Below are 7,946 nucleotides of genomic sequence, written 5' to 3'. Positions count from 1 at the left end.
TCTGTGCCCTCCACCCTCATCGCAACACCCATGGGAGCCTCCGGTCGTCAATAGACCGCCGCACCGGCCTCTGACTGACTCTCAGAATGGACGGAAAGAGCCGGGTAAGCCTTTCAAAAGATTCGACCACGTGCCGAAAACTTTAGACTTCCGTGAGCTCTCCGGCTTGCACCGAGACCCGAAGTCGACGTGCTAAGCACCACGGGACCCCTTTCGCCTGCAGGTCCCGAGCCGCCTTTATTTGCTGTTACGAGCATCGTGTGCCCCAAACCTGCGTGACAAGCACCGCAGGGCGGCAGAGCCATCGCACTTGGCCGGGTGGCAGAGGAGGACCAGACTATTCACAGATAGCGGCCCAACGACTCCCAGAGCCGGTCGTGCGGCGCGCGAGGTCTGCTCTCTTCACAAGAGGCTTTATTAGGGAGTGCTAAGGCAAGGTTCTGTGCCCTCCACCCTCATCGCAACACCCATGGGAGCCTCCGGTCGTCAATAGACCGCCGCACCGGCCTCTGACTGACTCTCAGAATGGACGGAAAGAGCCGGGTAAGCCTTTCAAAAGATTCGACCACGTGCCGAAAACTTTAGACTTCCGTGAGCTCTCCGGCTTGCACCGAGACCCGAAGTCGACGTGCTAAGCACCACGGGACCCCTTTCGCCTGCAGGTCCCGAGCCGCCTTTATTTGCTGTTACGAGCATCGTGTGCCCCATACCTGCGTGACAAGCACCGCAGGGCGGCAGAGCCATCGCACTTGGCCGGGTGGCAGAGGAGGACCAGACTATTCACAGATAGCGGCCCAACGACTCCCAGAGCCGGTCGTGCGGCGCGCGAGGTCTGCTCTCTTCACAAGAGGCTTTATTAGGGAGTGCTAAGGCAAGGTTCTGTGCCCTCCACCCTCATCGCAACACCCATGGGAGCCTCCGGTCGTCAATAGACCGCCGCACCGGCCTCTGACTGACGCTCAGAATGGACGGAAAGAGCCGGGTAAGCCTTTCAAAAGATTCGACCACGTGCCGAAAACTTTAGACTTCCGTGAGCTCTCCGGCTTGCACCGAGACCCGAAGTCGACGTGCTAAGCACCACGGGACCCCTTTCGCCTGCAGGTCCCGAGCCGCCTTTATTTGCTGTTACGAGCATCGTGTGCCCCATACCTGCGTGACAAGCACCGCAGGGCGGCAGAGCCATCGCACTTGGCCGGGTGGCAGAGGAGGACCAGACTATTCACAGATAGCGGCCCAACGACTCCCAGAGCCGGTCGTGCGGCGCGCGAGGTCTGCTCTCTTCACAAGAGGCTTTATTAGGGAGTGCTAAGGCAAGGTTCTGTGCCCTCCACCCTCATCGCAACACCCATGGGAGCCTCCGGTCGTCAATAGACCGCCGCACCGGCCTCTGACTGACTCTCAGAATGGACGGAAAGAGCCGGGTAAGCCTTTCAAAAGATTCGACCACGTGCCGAAAACTTTAGACTTCCGTGAGCTCTCCGGCTTGCACCGAGACCCGAAGTCGGCGTGCTAAGCACCACGGGACCCCTTTCGCCTGCAGGTCCCGAGCCGCCTTTATTTGCTGTTACGAGCATCGTGTGCCCCATACCTGCGTGACAAGCACCGCAGGGCGGCAGAGCCATCGCACTTGGCCGGGTGGCAGAGGAGGACCAGACTATTCACAGATAGCGGCCCAACGACTCCCAGAGCCGGTCGTGCGGCGCGCGAGGTCTGCTCTCATCACAAGAGGCTTTAGGGAGTGCTCAGGCAAGGGTCAGCCCGCAGCCTTCCTGGCAACACCCAGGGGAACCAGGCCACTCGCGTCTCTCGCCTTCATTTTCGACACGAGCGCCTGCGGAGGGCCACCACCCCCTCCGATTGTCAAGAGACCTCCGCACCGGCCTCTGACTTACTCTCAGAATGGACGGAAAGAGCCGGGTAAGCCTTTGAAAAGATTCGACCACGTGCCGAAAACTTTAGACTTCCGTGAGCTCTCCGGCTTGCACCGAGACCCGAAGTCGACGTGCTTAGCACCACGGGACCCCTTTCGCCTGCAGGTCCCGAGCCGCCTTTTATTTTTGTTACGAGTATCGTGTTCCCCAAACCTGGGTGACGAGCACCGCAGGGCGGCAGAGCCATCGCGCTTGTCCGGGTGGCAGAGGAGGACCAGACTATTCACAAATAGCGGCCCAACGACTCCCAGAGCCGGTCGTGCGGCACGCGAGGTCTGCTCTCATCACAAGAGGCTTTAGGGAGTGCTCAGGCAACGGTCAGCCCGCAGCCTTCTTGGCAACACCCAAGGGAACCAGGCCACTCGCGTCTCTCGCCTTCATTTTGGACACGAGCGCCTGTGGAGGGACGGCCGGAGTCAACGTGGGGTTTGCCCGCCCTCCAATAGTGTCAAAAGACCGCCGCACAAGTCTCTGACCGACTCTTAGAACAGACAGAAAGAGTTTGTCAAATCTGTCAAAAAATTGACAAAGTGTCAAAAATTCGACTTCCAAGAGCTCTCCGGCATGCACTCATACCTGTCATTAAAGTGCTATGCCCGTGGAACCGTTTTTCGGATGCCTTTCAGAACGGTCCCGCGCCGCCATTTTGTTCTAAAAATCGTGTTCCCATATATCTCCGGGTACCCCGCCAACCTCACTGCGGAAAAACTACAAGTGGCACTGAATGGGTCTGAATTCCAAATTTGACTGCATCGGTCTGGAACTCGGTCCGGTCAAAACCGTTTGGATTTTCCTCGGTCCGGACTTCCGCGACAGACAAAGTTAAAGTTTTCGGGCTGCAGGCACAAAACGACAGCTGGCCATTTGCCGGGCTCAACTCACCCAATTCCTCCGGCACTTCGGAGCACATGTTCGGCGTAGGTTTGCGAATCTTTCCCGATGCTTCAGCATTTTCCTCCGCTGACACTTAGAATATTTTTCACACTTTGCTGAAAATTTTTCTAAGTGTTTTTTCCCAAGTTTTTCTGGTTACTGATTTCTTCTTTTTAAACATTTTTCTAAGTTTTTCTGGTTACTCACTTCTTCTTTTTAAACATTTTTCGCAGTTTTTCTGGTTACTCATTTCTTCTTTTTAAACATTTTTCTAAGTTTTTCTGGTTACTGATTTCTTCTTTTTAGACATTTTTCTAAGTTTTTCTGGTTACTCATTTCTTCTTTTTAAACATTTTTCTAAGTTTTCCAGGTTACTGATTTCTTCTTTTTAAACATTTTTCTAAGTTTTTCTGGTTACTGATTTCTTCTTTTTAAACATTTTTCTAAGTTTTTCTGGTTACTCATTTCTTCTTTTTAAACATTTTTCTAAGTTTTCCAGGTTACTGATTTCTTCTTTTTAAACATTTTTCGCAGTTTTTCTGGTTACTGATTTCTTCTTTTTAAACATTTTTCTAAGTTTTTCTGGTTACTCACTTCTTCTTTTTAAACATTTTTCTAAGTTTTTCTGGTTACTGATTTCTTCTTTTTAAACATTTTTCTAAGTTTTTCTGGTTACTCACTTCTTCTTTTTAAACATTTTTCTAAGTTTTTCTGGTTACTCACTTCTTCTTTTTAAACATTTTTCTAAGTTTTCCAGGTTACTGATTTCTTCTTTTTAAACATTTTTCGCAGTTTTTCTGGTTACTGATTTCTTCTTTTTAAACATTTTTCTAAGTTTTTCTGGTTACTCACTTCTTCTTTTTAAACATTTTTCTAAGTTTTTCTGGTTACTGATTTCTTCTTTTTAAACATTTTTCTAAGTTTTTCTGGTTACTGATTTCTTCTTTTTAAACATTTTTCTAAGTTTTTCTGGTTACTCACTTCTTCTTTTTAAACATTTTTCTAAGTTTTTCTGGTTACTGATTTCTTCTTTTTAAACATTTTTCTAAGTTTTTCTGGTTACTCATTTCTTCTTTTTAAACATTTTTCTAAGTTTTCCAGGTTACTGATTTCTTCTTTTTAAACATTTTTCGCAGTTTTTCTGGTTACTGATTTCTTCTTTTTAAACATTTTTCTAAGTTTTTCTGGTTACTCATTTCTTCTTTTTAAACATTTTTCTAAGTTTTCCAGGTTACTGATTTCTTCTTTTTAAACATTTTTCGCAGTTTTTCTGGTTACTGATTTCTTCTTTTTAAACATTTTTCTAAGTTTTCCAGGTTACTGATTTCTTCTTTTTAAACATTTTTCGCAGTTTTTCTGGTTACTGATTTCTTCTTTTTAGACATTTTTCTAAGTTTTTCTGGTTACTCACTTCTTCTTTTTAAACATTTTTCTAAGTTTTTCTGGTTACTGATTTCTTCTTTTTAAACATTTTTCTAAGTTTTTCTGGTTACTCACTTCTTCTTTTTAAACATTTTTCTAAGTTTTTCTGGTTACTGATTTCTTCTTTTTAAACATTTTTCTAAGTTTTCCAGGTTACTGATTTCTTCTTTTTAAACATTTTTCGCAGTTTTTCTGGTTACTGATTTCTTCTTTTTAGACATTTTTCTAAGTTTTTCTGGTTACTCACTTCTTCTTTTTAAACATTTTTCTAAGTTTTCCTGGTTACTCATTTCTTCTTTTTAAACATTTTTCGCAGTTTTTCTGGTTACTCACTTCTTCTTTTTAAACATTTTTCTAAGTTTTCCTGGTTACTCATTTCTTCTTTTTAAACATTTTTCGCAGTTTTTCTGGTTACTGATTTCTTCTTTTTAAACATTTTTCTAAGTTTTTCTGGTTACTCATTTCTTCTTTTTAAACATTTTTCTAAGTTTTCCTGGTTACTGATTTCTTCTTTTTAAACATTTTTCTAAGTTTTTCTGGTTACTCACTTCTTCTTTTTAAACATTTTTCTAAGTTTTCCAGGTTACTGATTTCTTCTTTTTAAACATTTTTCGCAGTTTTTCTGGTTACTGATTTCTTCTTTTTAGACATTTTTCTAAGTTTTTCTGGTTACTCACTTCTTCTTTTTAAACATTTTTCTAAGTTTTTCTGGTTACTGATTTCTTCTTTTTAAACATTTTTCTAAGTTTTTCTGGTTACTCACTTCTTCTTTTTAAACATTTTTCTAAGTTTTTCTGGTTACTGATTTCTTCTTTTTAAACATTTTTCTAAGTTTTCCAGGTTACTGATTTCTTCTTTTTAAACATTTTTCGCAGTTTTTCTGGTTACTGATTTCTTCTTTTTAGACATTTTTCTAAGTTTTTCTGGTTACTCACTTCTTCTTTTTAAACATTTTTCTAAGTTTTCCTGGTTACTCATTTCTTCTTTTTAAACATTTTTCGCAGTTTTTCTGGTTACTCACTTCTTCTTTTTAAACATTTTTCTAAGTTTTCCTGGTTACTCATTTCTTCTTTTTAAACATTTTTCGCAGTTTTTCTGGTTACTGATTTCTTCTTTTTAAACATTTTTCTAAGTTTTTCTGGTTACTCACTTCTTCTTTTTAAACATTTTTCTAAGTTTTTCTGGTTACTGATTTCTTCTTTTTAAACATTTTTCTAAGTTTTTCTGGTTACTCACTTCTTCTTTTTAAACATTTTTCTAAGTTTTCCAGGTTACTGATTTCTTCTTTTTAAACATTTTTCTAAGTTTTCCTGGTTACTCATTTCTTCTTTTTAAACATTTTTCTAAGTTTTTCTGGTTACTCATTTCTTCTTTTTAAACATTTTTCGCAGTTTTCCTGGTTACTCACTTCTTCTTTTTAAACATTTTTCTAAGTTTTTCTGGTTACTGATTTCTTCTTTTTAAACATTTTTCTAAGTTTTCCTGGTTACTCATTTCTTCTTTTTAAACATTTTTCTAAGTTTTCCTGGTTACTCATTTCTTCTTTTTAACCATTTTTCTAAGTTTTTCTGGTTACTGATTTCTTCTTTTTAAACATTTTTCTAAGTTTTCCTGGTTACTCATTTCTTCTTTTTAAACATTTTTCTAAGTTTTTCTGGTTACTGATTTCTTCTTTTTAAACATTTTTCTAAGTTTTTCTGGTTACTCACTTCTTCTTTTTAAACATTTTTCTAAGTTTTTCTGGTTACTCACTTCTTCTTTTTAAACATTTTTCTAAGTTTTCCAGGTTACTGATTTCTTCTTTTTAAACATTTTTCGCAGTTTTTCTGGTTACTGATTTCTTCTTTTTAAACATTTTTCTAAGTTTTTCTGTTTACTCATTTAGCACTTTCAGGCACTTTCCCATCATTTCCTCGTTCCCGATTTCACCCTTTAAAACGCTTTCGGGCATTTCCCTAAGTTTTGCAGTTCACTCGTTTGGGACTCACTGACACCTTCTCTAGCTTCCCTGCTCACTTTTTTCGTAATGTTGAGAAAATTCGAACCCTTTCCTTAACTATGCCGGTTACTGACTTCACCGCTTCAGACCCTTGTCCCCGTAACGAAAGATACCAGTTCCCACCGTGGGAAATGCATGAAAATCGGCCTGTACACGGGGGAGGCACCCGCCTCGAAGACGAGACCGTCGGCAGAACCGCCGGGTCAAACCCGGCTGAGCTACCCGGCTTACAAGTCTCAAAGTCGGGTTGAGCAGTCACGTTCACTCCCATTCCCTTTTGGACCACTTCCCACGGTTGGAAATGCATGAAAATCGGCCTGGACACGGGGGAGGGTCCGCCCTCGAAGACGAGACCGTCGGCAGAACCACCGGGTCAAACCCGGCTGAGCTACCCGGCTTACAAGTCTCAAAGTCGGTATGAGCAGTCACGTTCACTCCCATTCCCTTTTGGACCACTTCCCACGGTTGGAAATGCATGAAAATCGGCCTGTACACGGGGGAGGCACCCGCCCCGAAGACGAGACCGTCGGCAGAACCGCCGGGTCAAACCCGGCTGACCTACCCGGCTTACAAGTCTCAAAGTCGGGTTGAGAAGTCACGTTCACTCCCATTCCCTTTTGGACCACTTCCCACCGATAGAAATGCACGAAATTCGGCCTGGGCACGGTGGGCGCTCCCCCCTCGAAGACGGGACCGTCGGCAGAACCGCCGGATCAAACCCGGCTGAGCTACCCGGCTTACAAGTCTCAAAGTCGGTATGAGCAGTCACGTCCACCCCCATTCCCTTTTGGGCCACTTCCCACGCTTCGAAATGCATGAAAATCGGCCTGAACACGGGGGAGGGTCCGCCCTCGAAGACGAGACCGTCGGCAGAACCACCGGGTCAAACCCGGCTGAGCTACCCGGCTTACAAGTCTCAAAGTCGGTATGAGCAGTCACGTTCACTCCCATTCCCTTTTGGACCACTTCCCACCGTTGGAAATGCATGAAAATCGGCCTGTACACGGGGGAGGCCCCCCTCGCGAAGGCGAGACCGTCGGCAGAACCGCCGGGTCAAACCCGGCTGAGCTACCCGGCTCGGAAGCGCCAAAGTCGGCTTGAGCAGTCACATTCACTCCCATCCCCTTTTGGACCACTTCCGGCGGTTCGAAATGCATGAAAATCGGCCTGTACACGGGGGAGGCACCCGCCTCGAAGACGAGACCGTCGGCAGAACCGCCGGATCAAACCCGGCTGAGCTACCCGGCTCGGAAGCCTCAAAGTCGGGTTGAGCAGTCACATTCACTCCCATCGACCTTTGGACCACTTCCCACCGATAGAAATGCACGAAAATCGGCCTGTACACGGGGGAGGGCCCCCTCTCGAAGGCGAGACCGTCGGCAGAACCGCCGGGTCAAACCCGGCTGAGCTACCCGGGTTAGAAGCCTCAAAGTCGGCTTGAGCAGTCACGTTCACTCCCATCCCCTTTTGGACCCCTTCCCACGGTTCGAAATGCATGAAAATCGGCCTGAACACGGGGGAGGCACCCGCCCCGAAGACGAGACCGTCGGCAGAACCGCCGGGTCAAACCCGGCTGAGCTACCCGGCTTACAAGTCTCAAAGTCGGGTTGAGCAGTCACGTTCACTCCCATTCCCTTTTGGACCACTTCCCACCGATAGAAATGCACGTAATTCGGCCTGGGCACGGTGGGCGCTCCCCCCTCGAAGACGAGACCGTCGGC

The sequence above is a fragment of the Chiloscyllium punctatum genome, unplaced genomic scaffold (genome assembly GCF_047496795.1).
Source record: "Chiloscyllium punctatum isolate Juve2018m unplaced genomic scaffold, sChiPun1.3 scaffold_499, whole genome shotgun sequence".
Lineage (NCBI taxonomy): Eukaryota > Metazoa > Chordata > Chondrichthyes > Orectolobiformes > Hemiscylliidae > Chiloscyllium > Chiloscyllium punctatum.
Note: the sequence above shows the minus strand (reverse complement) of the source record.